The 21,030-nt window shown below is 39.8% G+C and overlaps 1 protein-coding gene and 1 pseudogene across 2 annotated transcripts in view; both read left to right on the top strand.

The window, feature by feature from the left end:
• LOC311059591 overlaps positions 1-19,896 on the top strand; it is a 65,939-nt pseudogene extending 46,043 nt beyond the window's left edge. The window contains exons 6-24 of the transcript in view: positions 201-290; positions 1,150-1,248; positions 1,886-2,079; positions 2,522-2,641; positions 3,071-3,223; positions 4,115-4,275; positions 4,806-4,974; positions 5,174-5,242; positions 6,135-6,347; positions 8,045-8,095; positions 12,882-13,082; positions 13,201-13,275; positions 13,416-13,492; positions 14,157-14,250; positions 14,555-14,686; positions 15,264-15,425; positions 15,688-15,824; positions 17,140-17,282; positions 19,865-19,896. The product of the transcript in view is annotated as an uncharacterized misc_RNA (transcript). The remainder of the gene's footprint in view (positions 1-200; positions 291-1,149; positions 1,249-1,885; positions 2,080-2,521; positions 2,642-3,070; positions 3,224-4,114; positions 4,276-4,805; positions 4,975-5,173; positions 5,243-6,134; positions 6,348-8,044; positions 8,096-12,881; positions 13,083-13,200; positions 13,276-13,415; positions 13,493-14,156; positions 14,251-14,554; positions 14,687-15,263; positions 15,426-15,687; positions 15,825-17,139; positions 17,283-19,864) is intronic.
• LOC311060426 (zinc finger RNA-binding protein-like) overlaps positions 1-21,030 on the top strand; it is a 110,509-nt gene that overhangs the window by 46,761 nt on the left and 42,718 nt on the right. The gene's annotated exons all lie outside the window — the stretch shown is intronic.

A 21,030-nucleotide genomic window follows, 5' to 3' on the forward strand; every position in this document is an offset into this window, starting at 1 on the left:
CCCAATTGGTTTCCAATCAGGAATGACTTGACAACAGCATGATAGTCATAATAACCATTATCCACACAAGCAAGTGGTTTAAAAATAAACCACTTGACTTAAATGATATGTATGTGTCCTCTGCTGCCTCGGACACACGCACATTGTACTTTTACAATAACAAGACATAGTCTGGTTATGGCATTGCCTCCCTGTCAAAGCTGGACACTGTGAGGAGCCAGAAGGAGGAGCCAGAAGGAGAAACTCCAAGAGGACTAGCCGAGGCAACTATCGATGAGCTGAAAGAACAGGTACGGACAGTTGGAGCGAATCACTATCATTTTGAAGAGGGGGTACTGTCTTCCCCTGTATAGGATATGAACCACATGCTTAAAATGAAGATGATCTCATCTTTTTCTTTAAAAAGATGACTGCTAATGCTCTTTATCGTTAAGACCTGAGGCCGATTCTGCAAATGCCTTCTAAACCAGTAGTTTTTCCAAGATCTTTCAAAAATGTTAAAAAATGGCAGATAAAATCTAAAATGACACAGATCCTTTCCCATTTTTAAGGGGTAACATGTTCTAGTTTACTATTTCACCATATCTAAACTACTTTAATAATACATTTTACACACTTTAATTATACAATGAACAATCAAACAGCTAAGTATGCAATACACATGCACTTAATTTTATTTAACCCCACTTAAGCCCTAAAATTCTCACTTACATGCCCAAAATTGGGACGGGACGTTGAATGAAAGTGGTTAAATATTGTATTTGCTGATGCTGATATTGTCAAAAAAATAGAATGTTTAAAAGAACAAAAGCACAGCAAAAGAAACACAATACAAAGTGATGAAAAATTGTAAGAGGCAAACCATCTGGGTTAAACAGGTTTCCTTTGCAGATATGAATGTCATTCTGTCAAATTTGCAGATATTAGTGAATGGGATTGGGTGAAGTGACATTTAAATGGATATGGATAATTGTACCTGACTTTCAAACCATGTGCCTCTTGTAATGATTGTGTGTGTGTGTGTGTGTGTGTGTGTGTGTGTGTGTGTGTGTGTGTGTGTGTGTGTGTGTGTGTGTGTGTGTGTGTGTGTGTGTGTGTGTGTGTGTGTGTGTGTGTGTGTGTGTGTGTGTGTGTGTGTGTGTGTCACAGGTGGATGCTGCTCTGGGGTCAGTGGAGATGGTGGAGACCCTGATGGAGAGGGACCTGGAGGAGAAAGTCCGGGAGCTGAGAGAGACGGTCACTGACCTGGTCAGTGCACCTGTGTTCTTCACCCCGACTTGCATGCAATCAGTGTTTCATAGCCCATTAAGACCTGAGGCCCATTTTACAAACGCCCTCTCAGTGGTTCTCAAACCTTTTCATGTCAAGGACCCCCAAATTGTTGTACAAGCTTGCAGCGTGGCACGAAGTGACACGTTGTGAGCTTGTAGATCTGCTATTTTCAAAAGATTTGTACCGGTATACATTTTGAAAACTTAAAATGGGACATTCTGCATAAGGAATACTTTCACTTTTGGTATTTTAAAGGAATAGTTTAGCCAATAATTTGATGACCGGCAGCGGTTCCGTATGGAGACACAAAGGAGATTCTTTGTATCTCCTTACAGAACCGCTGCTGGTGAGTAATCGATAGAAAACGTCATTTTGGGCGTGAACTATCCCTTAAGTACACTTTGATGCCACTACTTTTGTAGTTTTACCCAAGTACATTTTGAATACCAGACTTTAGCTTGTAACAGTTTTCCTACATTGTAGTATTGATAATTTTACTTAAGTAAAAAGATTTGAGTACTCCTTCCACCACTGCATTTGGCTTTGTTCTACGCCTTACAATGTATATACTACCACACATGACGGTCGGTCCCCTCTTCTGTCCTCCCAACAGGAGGCCATTAATGACATGAACGACGAGCTCCAGGAGAACGGCAGGGAGACTGAGATGGAGCTGAGAGAGCAGCTGGACATGAGCGGGGGGGAAAGGTCCGCGAGGCCCACAAGAGAGTTGAGGCTGCCCAGGAGACCATGGCCGATTACCAGCAGACCATCAACAAGTACAGAGAGCTCACTGCCAGCCTGCAGGTGCATAGATCACTACACACATACACGTTGTACTACTATACTTACTTACCGCAACATTTTAGGATGGATTTTCGTTTTAAATGCATTTTTTCCCCCATGAGTTTTTTTGCCGTTTGTAACCCTGAACCTATAACTCTAAATCCTAATTCTGACCCCAACCTGAATCTTTTCCTAATTGTAACCTTGGCTCTAAAAGTCTTTGTTAACAAATTCTCTTGTGGTGTCCAGGAAAATGGCCTTCACAAGGTCAATTTCTACTATACTTATGGGGACACGTGGCCCTCAAGTATATTCAAAAACACACACACACACACACACACACACACACACACACACACACACACACACAGGAATGAGAAGTGAGCTGCTATGATTATCAGTAGGTCGTCAGTAAATGCACATTGCTCACTGCTGTCTGTGTGTGCTTTTCCCTGTGCACCAGGAGACCAACAGAGAGCTGACCAACCAGCAGAATGCCAACGCTGAGCAGGTTCTGCTGCATCCTCCTGCAGAGATGTTTGATTTCAAGATAAAGTTTGCAGAGACCAAAGCTTATGCCAAGGTACGGCTGAGACGAATGTCAGAATGCTAGGAATCTGATTGGGAGTTGATGGGGATTTGAATCAATCCAATGACAATAAAATGTCTAAAGTGACACTTTGGTACCACTACCACAAAACTCAAGCCAAGCCATACTGGAAAGTAATGGATTGGAAAAGGTTGTATCCAGTTTAACTGAGCACTAGGCTTACGTGATCATAATTCTTGTTAATGGCATCAATGGACATTTAGTTTAAAAGTTTTACATTAATAAAAGTTTAAGAAGAGTAATGAATAGTAACCGCTCATATCATAAAATTAGGATAATCATTTCTGGATCCTAAAATTATTACGATATTTATCAATTCCGATTCCTTCATTTTCATGGGTACCTGGCAGTTTGGATATGGTTCCTAACTTCTATACCCAACCTTGACTGTGTGTCTTCCAGGCCATCGAGATGGAACTCAGGAAGATGGAGGTGGGCCAGGCTAACCGCCAGGTGTCCCTCCTCACCGCCTTCATGCCTGAGTCCTTCCTCCGCCATGGAGGAGACCACGACTGTATCCTGGTGCTGCTGCTCATTCCAAGGCTCATCTGCAAGGTGTGTGTGATCTGCAAAAAAACGAAAAAAATAGTCTGACCAATGCCACATGGGTCGATCCTGATTTTGGAGAGTCCTAGACCACTAATGTTTGACCGATCTTTTGTAAAAAAAAAAGTATTTTAACAGGGTCCCCACGGTCATGAAATTCCTGGAAATATTTTGAAAAAAAAAATAAAAAAATCCAGTACTGGAAAAGGTTTGAAATTGATCAAACATCATCAAAGGTCCTGGAATGTATCAAGGGTCCTGGAAAAATATTTGGCTATGCATTGTTTTTGGCTATGGATTTTGTTAAAACAAAACATTTTCATAAACATGAATAATATTACACGAAATATGTAACATAAGTAGTTTTTCGCCGAACGGGCTGTGTGACGGCAGCCTAATGTATGTCTCAAACTTTATTTTTGCTACACTGCCTATCTTTGGGCATTCTACATAGGAGTAAGAGACACATTATTGCGCCGAATGATTGTTATATAGGCCTGGAAATTGGGCTAAATATTCTGGAAAAGTTTTGGAAAAGTTTTGGAAATTCATTGCTAAAAATGTGTGGGGACCCTGTTTTAATGTATTTAACAACATAAGCCCTGTTCATACATTTTCAGAAATAGCCTATCTACAAGCTCACAATGTGTCGTGAGCTTGTAGATCGACTATTTTTGTTATTGTTTTGAAAACGTTTGTTAATGTTCACTTAAAATGACATGCCCAAATAGGGACACTCTGTTGAAAGTGGTAAAACATTGGGACACATCGGCTGCATAATTACAATACTGATCGTCGACAAATAAGTAAAACAATGGCCATATATCAGCCAACCGATGTATCGCTCAGGCTCTGCTTACCACCTGTTCCCAACATGTCCGTGTGTCATTTCCCCTGCAGGCGGAGTTGATCAGCAAGCAGGCCCAGGAGAAGTTTGACCTGAACGGTGACCCCCTGCAGGGAACCGCGATGAGGGGATCCCGTGGAGAGCAGCTCAGCTTCGCCTCAGGACTGGTCTACTCCCTGGGCCTGCTGCAGGCCACTCTGCACAAATATGAACAGTGAGTGACTATCGCACATGAGAGACTAAATTGGGAATGTTGTCATTGGAGAATACCCACCATGCTAAAACGTTATAACAAGATTCCAAATAAATTAAAAGATTCTGGTAATGCTCCATGTTGCTATCCAGAACTGAACACCTTTATTCCCAATGTATTGAACATCTTCAATAAAAATTCAGTCCAATGAGAGACAACTTTTCTCGCTCGTATTTCGTTTATAAGTTTTGTCCTCTGTTAACTACTAAAGCCCTACATACTTACCGTCATACCGTATGCCGAATAGTGAAACTAGCAATTCTACAAGCTCACTACAATCTGCTATTTTTGCTGCAAGGGAAAGTGCGACATTGTGTCATATTGGTCCCTGAATCTGAACAAAGCAAACGCACTACTGGTTTGAAAACACACTTAATGCATTACTTTTGAGCGTCCTGTGTATCACAAAAACCTTAACGTTATCGGTCTCTCCACTCTCGCCACTTCTAACATTATCTGTCCTTCCATTGTCATGTCCTCCTCTCATCCAGGGCTATGAGTGGCTGCAGTGTGGAGGTGTTTAAGAGGATGGGCACGCTGTACTCTGAAATGAGCGTCCACGAGCGCTCTCTGGACTACTTCATCGACCTGCTGCACAAAGACCAGCTGGATGAGACCATTCAAGTGGAGCCACTCACCAAGGCCATCAAATACTACCAGGTAACAACAATACAGGACCTCTAGGCTGCCATCTAGCATTTAAAACATGCACACATTTGTGTGTGTGTGTGTGTGTGTGTGTGTGTGTCTCTCTCTCCATGGAAAAACTGTGCATGTGTCCGGTCTGCATTAATACGCATTCAACGTATTCATGCTTGTTACTTGTCTGTAAGTAACTCACTACTGTTGTGTCCTCCAGCATCTGTACAGCATCCACCTGGCGGAGCTCACAGAGGACTGCACCGTGCAGCTGGCTGACCACATCAAGGTATTTCAACGCCTTGTGATTTTATTTTGTCTTTATTTATTTTTTGTTGGTGTTTGCTGGGTTACATGTCGCCTTTCCGACATGTCGCCTTTCCGACGTTAACGAACCCTATACCTAACCCTAACCCTAACCGCACGCGGAAGCCACTAGTCGGAGTGGCGAGATGTCGGAATGGAAGGCGGTTACCGTTTGCTGCTGTCTGCTGCACCTTTAATGCGGTCACACCCTTGCCCGTTAAAGCCGAAAGCAAGCTACATACACTGCAACTGTGAAGACAAACGGATCTAACAAAATAAGACTAAGGAAGTTTATTTTGTAATTTGGTGATTTTTTTTTTAATTCTGTTGTGATTTGGCACTATAGTCAAATTTAACAAATTGTCTCAAGACAGTTTACATATAGAGCAGAGACCCAACGTTTCCCCCCCAGAGAGCATTTGGCAACAGTGGCAAGGAAAAAACCCTCCTTTTAACCACTTAAACCCTATACTTAGTTGACTGGATTCCCAAGAACTCTATTCTAGATCCACTCCTGTTTTCGCTCTACACTGAAATACATTGTCATCAAATGTTTGCCCCAGAATAGGGTTCATGTGGTTATTGGGAAGAAACCTTGGGCAGAACCAGGCTCTAGAGGGTGGGCGCCCCTGAGATACAGGGGAATGGAGAGAGAGAATAAGTGCCTGGTGTGCATGGATTCAAGTTCTCGCCACGACTGATTTCAGTCATTTGTATTCCATAGAAGCCAGCATGTCTTCTATGGCATCATGTTGCGCACCTATGCTCTCAATGCGCCTGCGACTGTTTCACAAATCACACATTACGACTTGGTCATACAAACCTTTATTCAGTCGTGAGATTGTATTTTGCTTTAATCCATGGGTGTGTCTCAGTTCATCCAGAGTGGCCTGGACTGTGTGGCAGTGGAGTCGGCTCGCCTGCGGGCCTTCCTGACCGCCGGTCAGGAGAGCTCCAGCCTCTGCATCCTGCTGAAGGACCTGGACACCTCCTGCTCCGACATCAGACAGTTCTGCAAGAAGATCCGTCGCCGCATGCCCGGAACGGACCTGATGGGAGCACCCGCCGCTGTCATGTTTGGACCACAGGTACACATACACCCATTCTACTGTCTGTACGGGTCAGTGATTCTCAAACCTTTGAATTTCAACGACCCGCCCCCCCCCCCCCACCCCTAATTGTTATGTGCACTAGGCCACAGACCCCCATTTGGTGCAATTCATCTCTGGGGTCAATTCTTCATCTCTGGGAACCCCAATCTACCCTGTAAAATATGTTTTCAATTAAAAAAAAAGCTACTTTTTGATATAATCTTTCACTGATATATTTTTCACAATGACCATTCCACATACAGGTAAATGTTGTTTGACAACTTCTCTTAGAGTGTTTGGCCCTGACAACCGGGAATGTATTTCTTTATGTACTTTTACAGTTAATAACAGGAATCCCACGGTCATGAATTTCCTGGATATATTTTGAAATGAGAAAAACTGTCTGCCAGGCCTGGAAAAAAGGAAAGTATTGCAGCAGTATATGTGGTTTCTACACTGTTACAGGTGGTCCAAATGCTGGCGACAGAGCTCCCGTCTGTGAGGAAAACCAGCTAACCACAGAAACCCAGTGTCGTGAGGCCATTGTATATGTGGCTGTATGTATGTATGTATGTGGCTCTTCAACTGCCTTGCATTAACCCACTAAGACCTGAGGAAGCGTCTGTGTCACTTTTTCATTTGAGCACTATTTTACACTTTGACTATTCAAAAATAGCAGATATACAAGCTCACAGCGCGGCACCGAGTGCCGCGCTATGAGCTTGTAGATCTGCTATTTTTTGAAAATATATATTCTTTTAAAGCGAACAATAACTCAAATCTTTGCTTCTGGGGGTCCATGGAACAAAATATTTTGAGACGGGGGTCCGCGGCCAAATTCATATCATTTTGGGGGGTCCTTTACATTTTGCAGAATATAAATTATACAGCAGAAAATGTCCTTATGGTTCATCTTGCATATTGTGGCAATAAAAGTGATTCTGGAGGCTACCTAATCGTGACCAAAACATCCCATTGAGATCCGGCTCTAAACTGTTTGCAAACGGTCACTATATTTATATAGTGACAAATATATATTTGTGTCTAAAATACAGTATTTTTGCTTGAAATTTTCAGCTGTGGCGTGGCTGTACACTGGATCTGATATCTTGGCCAACACAGCTGTGGACTGAGGGGACCGTCCCAGACTGCACTACTGCAAGGTTTGTTTAACATAACATGACACATGTGCAAATCAAAACCTTTTAGATCTAACTATCTAATGTTAGCATATGGACATTTTCTTGTGGTCAGTCCATTGTCCGTTTTTAAGGAGGCATTGCCAATATATATACTCTGTAGCTTAACTCTTTGACTGCCATATGAACAGTGTAATAGTGTGCCACTGCTGCCAGCAAAAACTGTGATTTTTACTGTATCAGTTTGCATAGAAAAATACTGTACTTGTACTTCTATCCACTACAGCTCAGAGGCAAATATTGTACTTTTAATCCACTACAATTGTTAGAAAACTTTAGTTACTTTGTAGATTTTGGGTATTGTTTAAAAAAACATAGGGTACATTAACCACTTCAGCCCCATTTAAACTTTGGCTATTTGAAAATGGCAGATCTACAAGCTCACAATGCAACATGTTGGACACTTGTCAGCTTGTAGATTTGCTATTGTCTATTGATATGCATGTACTTTCATAGCGTTGTGTCTAAAATATTGTATTTCTTTTTTTTTTACAGCTCCTGCTGCGGACCCAGGTGACAGACACACCATCCCAGACCTACTGCAAGGTGTGTAACTATCTGATGTTGGCTTGTTGACATTGTCTTGAGGTCAAATACTAGGTTGTGGGGGTCTGTGGTTTAATGCATAGGCTAAAAAATGGAAGCTCTTTGACACTACAATAGTTTGAGAACCACTGGTATTCAGGTGACAAGTATATGTTGCTTACATTTTCTATAGTTGTCAGCTAATAATAATAATAATACATTTTATTTATAACGCACTTTACATTCTCACGGATGTCAGAGTGCTACAGATTAAAAGCAGAGCATAAAAACAGCATAGGCAACAAAACAATTACAATAGACCCAACCAGGCTAAACTAAAGGGCCAACTTTTAGAAATTAAAACTCAGTACGAAAAACAAACAAAGTCCAGGAAAAATTTGAAAAATGCTTTTTTTAAAAGGTAGGTTTTTAGTCCATTTTTAAAAGCATCAGTGGACTGTGGCGCTCTCAGGTGGTCTGGGAGGGAATTCCACAGACATGGGGCTGTGTGGCAGAAGGCCCGGTCGCCCATGGTGCGGAGGTTGGTGTCAGGCACAACAAGAAGATTGGTGTTGTTGGAGCGGAGGCTTCGGGTGGCAGGTTTTGGGGTGAGGAGTTCTTTGAGGTGGGGGGGGGGGGGCGTTGCCGTAAATGCACTGATGGGTGAGAAGGGAAATCTTGTATTGGGTCCTGAAGGAGATGGGGAGCCAGTGAAGTGAGCGGAGGGTGGGTGTGATATGGTCATATTTTCGCACTCTCATCAGGACCCTAGCAGCGCTGTTTTGGATGTATTGGAGCCTTTGGAGGCTCTTGTTTGGGATCCCGATGAGTAGTGCATTGCAGTAATCCAGCCTGGAGGAGATAAAGGCGTGGACGAGTCAGCTGACTGAAAGGTGATAATAGGGGGGTGATTAGAGGTGTGGTTATCCATATGTGGCCAATGTTCCAGCACAATATGACAGTTTTCAAGATGGATCTTGGCACTGTTTCTTTGCTATTGTCCAGTTTATAGAAAGCTATATGCTGATAGCCATCATTGCTTTGTGTTTGTTTAGTAACAGGGAACAGCCTGTCTCTGCAGGTCCTTTTTAAACAGAAAATTAAGGGTGTGTTGGCAATTTCATCCAACCATAATCAACAACTTGATTGTATAGGATGTGTCCTGTATGAGTTCTCTCTCCTGATTGGATGAAATTGGTCTCTCAAAATCACAATTTAGTTTTAAAGGCAGTTACTGTATTCACCCAGAAGCAGTATAATAGCAGTCGCACCCCTACTTAAGTAAGACTGTGTTTGCATACTGGTACAGTGGTGTAGTTAACTGGTATAGTTGCTGTGTTTTCACGTCGTGGATGCAATGTATTATTTAGTATATTCGTTTCCATTTGAAAGTATGCTTTAATAAGTACCTGGCATACAAACATGCTCACTTCTGTGTGCCTACGTGTCTTTGGGTCATTTCAGGGCCAGTGTTTAAAGGAGGAGTTCACCCAAAAAATTACTTATTTTCTATCAATTGCACACCCTATGAAGCCTGATTATTTTTTGTTTTTGTCGCATTCCTAAGCCAATAATTTGATTCCCGTCTCCTACCAGCTAATGTATCCGGTAGGAGACACAAAGTAGATTATTTGTGTCTCCTACCGGAAATACACACGGTCATCAAATTATTGTCTTAGGAATGCCACAAGAACAAAAATAAATCCATGAAATCAAGGCATAAATCACAGTATTATTCATATTGTAGCATTGTTTTGCCTTATTCATATTATAGCATTGTTTTGTCTTATTCATATTGTAGCATTGTTTTGTCTTTTTTCATAACTATTGATTGTGAAGCATTTGTTTGAAAAGAACACTAACACTTGTTTCCCTGTTTTTCAGAAGCCGTCCAGCACTGACATTTTTTTTGCCTTTAACCTTTTTCTACTTTTCAGGAATGTTCTTTGTGAATAATTGTCATATTTCTAAGATAATTGCATTCCATTTATGTTGTGGCTCGTGAACCGGTAGTACCCAATTTCTATAACACAATATTGGCCATCCCTGAATTTAATAACAAACTCACACATGAAATAATCAATTCTAACAAATGCATAACAAACTATTTTGGATTGTATACTGCCTTTTCATGACCCACTACCTTATATTTACATGTGCATGTTGTAAATGTTTAACTCACCATTTGTTTTTAGGGCTGTAAGACTGTAACACTTATTAGGACTAAATTATTTTTTAATTCATTTTGACAAATAATTTTATTCAAACAGCCAATATACACTTATTAAAATAGGACTTAATTTCTTAATTAAACTAATAAATGTAATCCCAAAATAATTATGGAAAATGTTACACATTGATTCATTGATAAATACAAAATTAGATATCTACAAAATACACTTTGAGATAATTAACTTAATCAATATAGTTGCAGCCCTACAATTTGTACCTATTTTTCAGAATGTTACATGTTGTTTAATAATATATTAATATATTTACCAGGAGCTTGCTTGATCCCCTTTTTTAACAAATGGGTCGGTGCAAGAATTTTTTCCCCGTGCACTCCTACATTGGCTGAAATAGGAGGCGGGTTTTTTGCTTCACCCTGGAAAATATTGAATTTACTTAAAAGTTAGAGTTAGTTCAATAATAAACTGTTTACAGGCATTGTAATAGTTACCATAATATATAATTGTATAATTATCACTAATAACTATAATTAACCTATATATAGAATCATAAAATATAACCATACTATTATTACATATATAATCATAATAACAACAACTATAATAACAATAATTGATAGGACATTATACCAAATATATTGATGGTGTTGCTTACAGTAAAGGTACCAATAATACAATTGTGTTAATAAATACTTTAAACTATATCTGCTCTGCTTTGTCTCTACTTATTATTCTTTTTACCATGTGGTTGAAAAGTGAATCTATATGTGTGGTAATGTATTTAGTCACATGTATTTAACATTTACAATGAATACAGATGTGTGTTTTTTTCTTTTTTGGAATTACTATTCACGATCAGAAGGGTTCTTCTCTACTAAAGCTGAAGAAAAAGTGAAACTTTGGAATGTAACATCTCTTAATACCTAAGCCCATACACATATGAACATAATACACAAAAGTTGTTTGTTTAACTGACAATAATTGTTGCCTTCTACAATCTGGTGTTTTAATTTATTCGACCAACTTATACACTTAACGGTTTGATCCATGCAAGAGTCAAAGCTTGTAATTGAAATTGTTGTCAGACTATAATCTCTGCCTGCTGGACAAAATGGACTTCAATCCCTCTACTGTGTGTAAAACTGTGAAGCAATCTACATGGACATTAGAGCTTAACCAAAACTCCTGCCTGGTGATGACAAGCCTGTCACAATGTAGGCTAAACAATATTTTTTCATTGTGGTATTGACGCCATTCAGTAACATTGATGTGCCTGATATGTTGGGGAGTATCTATTTTACAATATACAAAATCGTATGGCTTCAAACCAGCTACTAGCCAGGTCGACATGTATCGTAATGGTTCCACATGTATTATATGGTGAGACATTCCCAAGTACATTACAAGGTATTTAATATCTATTATCAGGCTGGGAAAAATAGGTGCTGAATCTTATATTAAGATCTTATAGTATTTACAACTTGTTTGCAAATAGCAGATATGCCATTTACTCTATATACACAGGGTATTGTCTCCTCACAATATCTCAGATCAGAACAATAAGGTAAAAAAAAAGGCAAATCATTTATTTTGAGATCTTCAACACCACTGGGGACTGGACCATAGACTATAAATGAGAGACTGGACTGTGAACTGTATGTGACGATGGATTCCTTGGACCCCCATGGCCGCAACCCAGAACTCTGCGTCGGACTCGGCACAACCACACTTTGCAATTGCCCTGAATTGTGAAAATTCTAGTTCAGTCTTATGCTAGATGTGCTCCTGTTTATGCTCAACATTGTAACAGGGCCTTTTATTTATATGGTATATATTTTACCACGAATGATTAGCAAAATGTCATGATTCCCAAATCATACCCCATCAACCAAGACAGTTAATAATGGAAAATTATATTATTGAGCATTGGAACACACATTTAATTTAATGTTTAATATGTCCATAATGATTGATGAAGAGCATAGAGTTAAAAAAAAAATAAGGGACAGCGCCCTCTATGTCTTGTCCGTCAGACTGCAGATGGACCTTTCAGATATCTTCCCAAATCTCGCGAGAGTGTGTTGCTGGGATAGAGAAAAGTCAATAACAAAGTTGATTTCCTCCTCATTTGTGTCTCTAAAAAAAGTATGAAAATCTTGTACATATTGTGTGTCTTGTGACGATTGGGTCCAATATTTAGTTCAGTAACCATGGAGCTAAGGAATGGTTCAGAAGCTGTGTTCACGTTCACAAAATAAATATTGGAATTAGTCTATTTGTTCTATTTGATGCCTCTTTGTTATGCATCTTTTGGGAGGCCAAATACAGGCTTATATTTTTGTAACTGTCATTATTCGACTGTTCTCTTGGGATAAAAAAACTAAAACAAAACAATTAAACGTCAACGGTATAGTTTGAATTACCGGCTTGCTCCTCCGGACGCGAAACGTAACGTCTGGGGGGTGACAGATACATTTTTACACCCACCCTTTGTTATTGTGGTCCAAGTGAAGACGATGATTACTTTTAATTGAAAGTCATGTGTAATAATTAAAAGTAACTTCCCCTACACTGTCTATTAATTGACCTTCCTTCTCTCCGTGTCTTCCGGGTTGCAGTTGGAGGTTCTTCACCTGCTGTCTCCAGAACAGAAGGCTGAGCTGCTACTGAGGCCTGAGGTTGCAGGCCTGGACAACGGGACCCTCAGCCTGGTCTTCCACAGCTTGATGACCGGTGGTCCTGGGCCCACCCCCGGATACACATACACCTCACATAGCCCCTACTCACCACCATCACCACCACAGAATAGCTTCAGAGAGGTTGCATAGCTTTAAATATTATACATTTCTTTCATCCAATTAAACTTTTACCAGATTGTTGATGGTAATCTTCATAACCTTAAACAATATTATTTTGTTCTTTTTGAAACACTTGCAGGTGGTGAATGGGTTGATGGGAGCTTTCAGACCTGTTGGGAGCCTCGTCAGTGAGTTTGTGTCTCTCACACGTGAGGTACATACAGCGTACATACATATACTATATGCATATATGAGAAGCCAATTACTTGTTTTTATATGACTAGTTTATTATGATTATGCATATTACATCTGCTAACCTGACCCTGACATTCCTATCTATCTGTTGCTCTCCAGAGAAATGTATCCGAGATCGGAAGCATGACTCTGACCCAGACCCTGCTGAACTGGACCCTAGCTGAGCTGGCTGGCATGTACACGCCACATAATACGTCCATAGACCTAAACTTTTAAGAAAAATCATTATGAATTATAAAGTATGCATATTTAAAAAATGTATTTCTTAAAATCTTCTGAAAATCTTTTGTATTCCTTTTCCTTTTCTTTAATTTCTGAAAATCTGTTGATTTAAAAAAAAAAAGATTGTGGGACTTTGTTTATTTTTGAAAAAACAAAAAACAAGCAGGATATTTACTTTACCTTACTTTAATTCATAAAACCTGGTCTGTGACCCAAAAATGGGTCAAGAGTAAGACCCTACGTTTGGAAAACACTTATAGTCGAAATACACAAAATAGTCCCGGAATAATGATACATTTCTTTGCATTGCTGAGTCCAGAGTAAAAGACCTGAGTCATCATATGCGTCTCATGGATCCTGATCACAACCACAGCCCAGTGATGTACGAACACTTCATCCATTCCTTCTTGCTACATCACAACACGTCCGGTAAGTGAACCAAGTAACCATAGCTAGAGACAAGCTCAGAGGACCATTTGTCTGCAGATGTACAGGAATTTCTGTTGCTTTCAGGGTACATTTTTGAGTAAAATATTACTCTATTCTAATACTATACTATTATAGCCTACACTGACTTGTGTATTTATCTTCAGATCCTCGGTGTGTCTCCTCATCCAGCCATAGTGCAGAATGGCTGGAGGAGAACTTTGGATTCTTCTCCATGTTCGCCCCCATCACAGACTTCTATGACCTCAACCGTGACTTCTCTGGAGTGAGTGTGGACAATCTGAACATTTTTTACTGAAAACATTGATTTGATTGTTTGTACTTGACACTACAATTTCAGTAACTTAATAACCTTTCAACCTGGCGTATATTTTGGGCATGTCATCACAGGATTGCAAGATTTTCAAAAACGTAATAGCTGATTTGCGAGTGTGACATTATAATTCGATTACGTATAAAATAGGGCTTCAGTGGTTAAATCTCATATCCTGCCCTCTCCCATTATGTCCTGTCTGTCTGTCTCTTGTCTTAAACGTGTCCAGATTCTACACCTCCTGACTCCGAAGCAGACTGCAGAGATGCTGCTGGTGCCTACTCCTCCAGAGAAAGACGTCATCATCCATGCAGTGTTTGACCATCTGACACAGTCTCAAGGAGACTTTCCTGAGTTCCTGCACCACCTGGTTCTGCTCGCTAGAGAGGTAACCTCATCTGTAGAGCGTCTTATGACAGCTTAAAAAACGTACAGCAAAATATAATAGTAATTATAATAATAATAATTATTATTATAATGCATGGACTTTTATTTTATTTCTTAGGTTAAGCCACCCTGTGATGTCTACCAAGTCATGTGAGTGTGTTGTGATGATGTTAAATGGCTTACATTTTAAAGGGGCTACACCATGAATGTAAAAACAAATATATTATATATAAATATTGCCCCCCAACAACCCTGTGGTCAACAATTGGTATTTTCTTGTGCGCCTGGTGTCTTTCATCCAATTAAATGATAACTTCATGAAGACATTTGGAAAGTCTGTTTCCAATGTATTTTGCATTGTATTCTTGCGTGTGAGGCTGTTGTCCTTTTACCATAATATTTAATATTGTCTGACCACATTACCACCAAGATAAAAGTCTTGTAAATGTATTGCATGAATGAACAGGTATCGCAAATAAAGTGATTCCAGTTGCATTTCTGATCTGGTGTCCCGTCTAATATGTCTCTATCCACTAATATGTCTCTATCCACTAATATGTCTCTATCCACAACGTCAGGCCTATGTCAGTGAGTCGTTCATCTCAGAAGAGAAAGTCCAGGAGCTGGGGCCTGCGTCACGCAACGCCACTACTGATGACATCAGCATGTGGAACATCACACAGATTGACACACTGTGTTCTTTAATGGACTCTTCAGATGGGGAGTGGGATTCAGCTCTGGTAAGTATACAAATGATCTTTGATTGATTGATGGTGTTATTGACAAATAATATACATGGGGGCGGCAGTGGCTCAGGAGGTAGAGCGTCTGTCTGTCTGTCTGTCTGTCTGTCTGTCTGTCTGGCTGGCTGGCAGGCAGTGTAATCAGTGTAAAAGTGAGAAAACATAATGCGTTGTGATTATATTTATTTTTTTGCATGTGTGTTCGTAAATGTGTGCAGTACATGTATATGGCACTAACACATTTTTTGTCACCATCAAGGCCAAGGCCATCATTTCCAAGTATCTGACTAAGGCGGGCAACAGTCTTGGCAGTGCAGAGCTCAGTTGTGTCAAGGGACCCAACCTGTGTTCCCTGGATACCAGTGTCCTACAGACCATCTCAGAGGACACCCTCAGGTGAGGGGTGTTGGGGAGGGAGCCAGTAGTATCGTAAATCATGTTTACTTTAGTATTTCTTCACTACTTGCACACACTTGAACATCGACATTAATGCAAAAAACTATCATTATAAAAAATGAATTGGGAATATTTTGGGCTTTATTGACAGTGTATAGTAGAGCGAGACAGGAAACAGGGAGAGAGAGATGGGGAATGACATGCAGCAAAGGTTGTCGGGACTGGGATTCAAACTCGCGACACTCTGTCAGACTGTATTAGAGCCTATATATCAGGGATGTCAAACTCATTTTAGCTCAGGGGCCACATGGAGGAGGGCCAGAGGGCCGGACCGGTAGCGGACCGGTACCGGACCGGTACCGGACCGGTAAAATCATTGCATAATAACTAATAATAACAATAACAACAACTTCAGATAGTTTTCTTTGTTTACTTTACTTAGTCTTAGTTAGTACAAGCACATTCTGAAAATGTAAACTTCACAAATAGGGATGGCCAAATGGAGACATTTTATTAACCGTTTACCTACCGTTAGGCCTTACCGATTAATTAATCGATAACCGTTAAGAAAAAAAATGTTTTTTTTTTTGTGCCAAAATACATTTTATTTCAAAGGGCCAAGTCTACACAATTTGTTTTGTGTCTCCAGCAGAGTTTCTAGTGTCTCTATCTCTCTCTGGTAGAGGTTGCACATGAACTCTGCAGCCGCACTGAGGCGCTCCAACACAAACAATACCAATACAAAGACGAGGAAGAAGAAGAGGAAAGTGGAAGTTACGTGTGGTTGCAGGCGTAGACTTGGCCAAAAAACAATTTTTAGAATTTAATTTTTTTTTTTTTTTTAAATGTTTTGCAAAATCATCTCGCGGGCCGGATTAAACTAGTTAGCGGTCCTGATCCGGCCCGCGGGCCGTATGTTTGACATCCCTGCTATATATGGTATGCGCCTGGACCGCTAGGCCAACGGGCGCCCCACCCAAAACTATTTTTAACCTAATTAACCCTGGCATCTGTATTTTGGGCTGGCAAAAATAAGAATCAATTATTATTTTATAGAAATAAAAGTCCTAATAATAATAATTCACGCATTTTCACAAATAAAAAAGAAAGTAGTAAAATTAGCATACATTTCTACAAGCAACATCGTACAACAAATTATAAAAGAGTGATGTGTGTGATTCCATGACATATTAGCCAAAAGGTAAATAAGATATGTAAGGGACTGAATTTTAGAGACTGAATAAATGACATTTGTGGTTGAAAATGTGGTAGCACTCTTTTGAGATGTGTGCTGTGTGTCTCCTGGTGTTTCCAGTAATTCCAGTTTGCTGGTAGTGTCCAGCTGTACGCTGGAGAAGAAGAAAGTGCTCTTTAACATCGCAGAAAAAGCCTTCTCTGGACTCAGCCGCACTACAGCTATCAGCACTACCAGCTTCCAGAATACAGAGCCATTTTTGGGTAAGCAAGCATTCATTCACATATGCGTACAAACACATACTGTATATTGCAGTGGTTCTCAAACATTTCCATGTCAAGGACCCCAAGTTCATACACAACTGTCGGTAGCACTTTACAATAATGACCCGTTATAAAGCATTTATAAACGTTTATAAGTAGTTTGTAAACTATTAACAAATCACTAACAACCTGTTTGTTGACATTCGTAAATGATTACTAAAACCTTTATAACTACAGTTACAAATTATTTGTAAAGTATTAGTAAGTAGTGAACTATTCATGAATAAGCCATTTATATACATCTGTAAAAGATTATTAAATCATTTGTAACGACCCATTCTAAAGCATTTATAAATGTTTATAAGCAGTTTGTAGACTATTAACAAATCATTAACAACCTGTTTATTGACATTTGTAAATGATTACTAAAACCTTTATAACTACGGTTACAAATCATCTATAAAGGTATTAGTAACTATTCATGAATAAGCCATGTATAATACATCTGTAAATGATTATTAAATCATTTGTAACTGATGTTACATAATATATACAAGCTATTGGTAGCTTGTTCATGTTTAACATATGCTTTGTTAAACATTCCTAAAGTATCTATAAATCCTTAGTACATGTTATTATGTGCCCTATAGTAAAGTGAAGACAGTTCATCATTTACAACTGTCTGTTAATGTGTTTGTTCATGTTTAACATGCTTTGTAAAACATTCCTAAAATATCTATAAATCCTTTGTACATGTTATTATGTGCCCTACAGTAAAGTGAAGACAGTTCATCATTTATGACTGTCTGTTAATGTGGACTTTCTCCTTACCTGTTGCAAACTACCTGGCTTTCATGAATGCAGACACCAAACAATTACTAGAATTATCATTCATGTTAAGCAAATGATGCGTAAGACATTCGTAAAGAGTATGTAAACCATTTGTGGTGTTAGGGACCAAACAAGTCACTACAAAGTACTACCAATCAACTCTAAATTGCCTGAAACGTACTCCTAACAGGTTTTTGGGGGGACGATTTTGGTCTCCACACTTAGTGATTATTTCGGATTTAACTTTCGTAATAATCTGACTATACTAAGTTGTTATTTGTTTGTTTAAGTCAGGCTATACTCTACTCAGAGTCATAAGTTTACAAAATGCACTAAAGTACAGTGAACGTCTGTGCGGTTTGTCTTCATCACTGAAAATAACGTATGTAAACTGATGTCATGTGCAGTTGGGGTGAAGAAACACAACCATTTCACTCCTAATAATACCTATTTGATTTGACATCCTGACTTGCTGCTGTAGCTGAGGCTTGAACCTGTTACCTGCGGCTCACTAGTCAGTGACTCTATCCATTCACCTACAGTTGTTTCCTTGGAATCTGTGGTTCTGAAACGTTTTCTTGTCAACCCCCCAAATTGACATGTATTTGGGCAGTGGACCCCAATGTGAAAAGATGTAGTGTCAGGCCCCCCCATGAAAAAGATTTATATTTATGCTGTAACACATTTCTTTAAAGTTATTTGTCTTGTTTGTTGTTCAAGTCAAAGCACCAGGAAGGCTGTACTTGTCAGCCATCTGTTAGCTCAATGGGTTGAGACGCAGTATTCATGATCCAGAGGCCATGAGTTCAAATCCCATTGATGTCTTTCCTATGATTCTTTCCTTTGCAGACTGGCTTCCAGAAGATCAACTGAAAACTACCAGCAAGGCTATATTTGTCATCCAACTGTTAGCTCAATGGGTTGAGACGCAGTATACATGATCCAGAGGCCATGAGTTCAAATCCCATTGATGTCTTTCCTATGATTCTTTCCTTTGCAGACTGGCTTCCAGAAGATCAACTGAAAACTACCAGGAAGGCTGTACTTGTCAGCCATCTGTTAGCTCAATGGGTTGAGACGCAGTATTCATGATCCAGAGGCCATGAGTTCAAATCCCACTGGTGTCTTTACTGTGATGCTTTCCTTTGCAGACTAACTTCTAGAAAAACAAGTTAAAACCACCAGGAAACCTGTAACTCTCAGCCAACAGCTTAGCTCAACTGGTAGAGCGTCTGTCCAATAACATGACTTGACCTGACTTGAGTGGGTTCGATTCCCACTCGAGTCAAGTGTCCCCGGTATCTTGGGGCAACGGCTAAATTGACTGATATCCTTAGTGATGCTTCCCTTTGCAGACTAACTTCTAGAAAACAAGTTAAAACCACCAGGAAACCTGTAACTCTCAGCCAACAGCATAGCTCAACTGGTAGAGCGTCTGTCCAATAACATGACTTGACTTGACTTGAGTGGGTTCGATTCCCACTCGAGTCAAGTGTCCCCGGTAACTTGGGGCAACGGATAAATTGACTGATATCCTTAGTGATGCTTCCCTTTGCAGACTAACTTCTAGAAAAACAAGTTAAAACCACCAGGAAACCTGTAACTCTCAGCCTACAGCATAGCTCAACTGGTAGAGCGTCTGTCCAATAACATGGATTGACTTGACTTGAGTGGGTTCGATTCCCACTCGAGTCAAGTCCAGTCATGTTATTGGAGAGACTTGACTTGAGTGGGTTCGATTCCCACTCGAGTCAAGTCCAGTCGTGTTATTGGAGAGACTTGACTTGAGTGGGTTCGATTCCCACTCGAGTTAAGTCCAGTCATGTTATTGGAGAGACTTGATTTGAGTGGGTTCGATTCCCACTCGAGTCAAGTCCAGTCATGTTATTGAGTGGATTCCATTTCGGTAGTGACACTACCGAAACGAAAAAAAAAAGTTGTTCCCCCAAAAACCTGTTAGGAGCACGTTTCAGGCAATTTAAAGCTGATTGGTAGTGATTTTTTTGTGAATTTTTTTTTCCGTTTCGGTAGTGACGAAAAGTGACGAGTGACGAAAACAGAAAAAAAATTGTCCCCCCAAAAACCTGTTAGGAGCACGTTTCAGGCAATTTAAAGCTGATTGGTAGTGATTTTTTTGTGATTTTTTTTTTCCCGTTTCGGTAGTGACGAAAAGTGACGAGTGACGAAAACAGAAAAAAAATTGTTGCCCCAAAAACCTGTTAGGAGCACGTTTCAGGCAATTTAAAGCTGATTGGTAGTGATTTTTTTGTGAATTTTTTTTTCCGTTTCGGTAGTGACGAAAAGTGACGAGTGACGAAAACAGAAAAAAAATTGTCCCCCCAAAAACCTGTTAGGAGCACGTTTCAGGCAATTTAAAGCTGATTGGTAGTGATTTTTTTGTGATTATTTTTTTCCCGTTTCGGTAGTGACGAAAAGTGACGAGTGACGAAAACAGAAAAAAAATTGTTGCCCCAAAAACCTGTTAGGAGCACGTTTCAGGCAATTTAAAGCTGATTGGTAGTGATTTTTTTGTGAATTTTTTTTTCCGTTTCGGTAGTGACGAAAAGTGACGAGTGACGAAAACAGAAAAAAAATTGTCCCCCCAAAAACCTGTTAGGAGCACGTTTCAGGCAATTTAAAGCTGATTGGTAGTGATTTTTTTGTGATTTTTTTTTTCCCGTTTCGGTAGTGACGAAAAGTGACGAGTGACGAAAACAGAAAAAAAATTGTTGCCCCAAAAACCTGTTAGGAGCACGTTTCAGGCAATTTAAAGCTGATTGGTAGTGATTTTTTTGTGAATTTTTTTTTCCGTTTCGGTAGTGACGAAAAGTGACGAGTGACGAAAACAGAAAAAAAATGGTTCCCCCAAAAACCTGTTAGGAGCACGTTTCAGGCAATTTAAAGCTGATTGGTAGTG

The sequence above is a fragment of the Gymnoscopelus microlampas genome (assembly GCF_963454915.1).
Source record: "Gymnoscopelus microlampas genome assembly, chromosome: 14".
Lineage (NCBI taxonomy): Eukaryota > Metazoa > Chordata > Actinopteri > Myctophiformes > Myctophidae > Gymnoscopelus > Gymnoscopelus microlampas.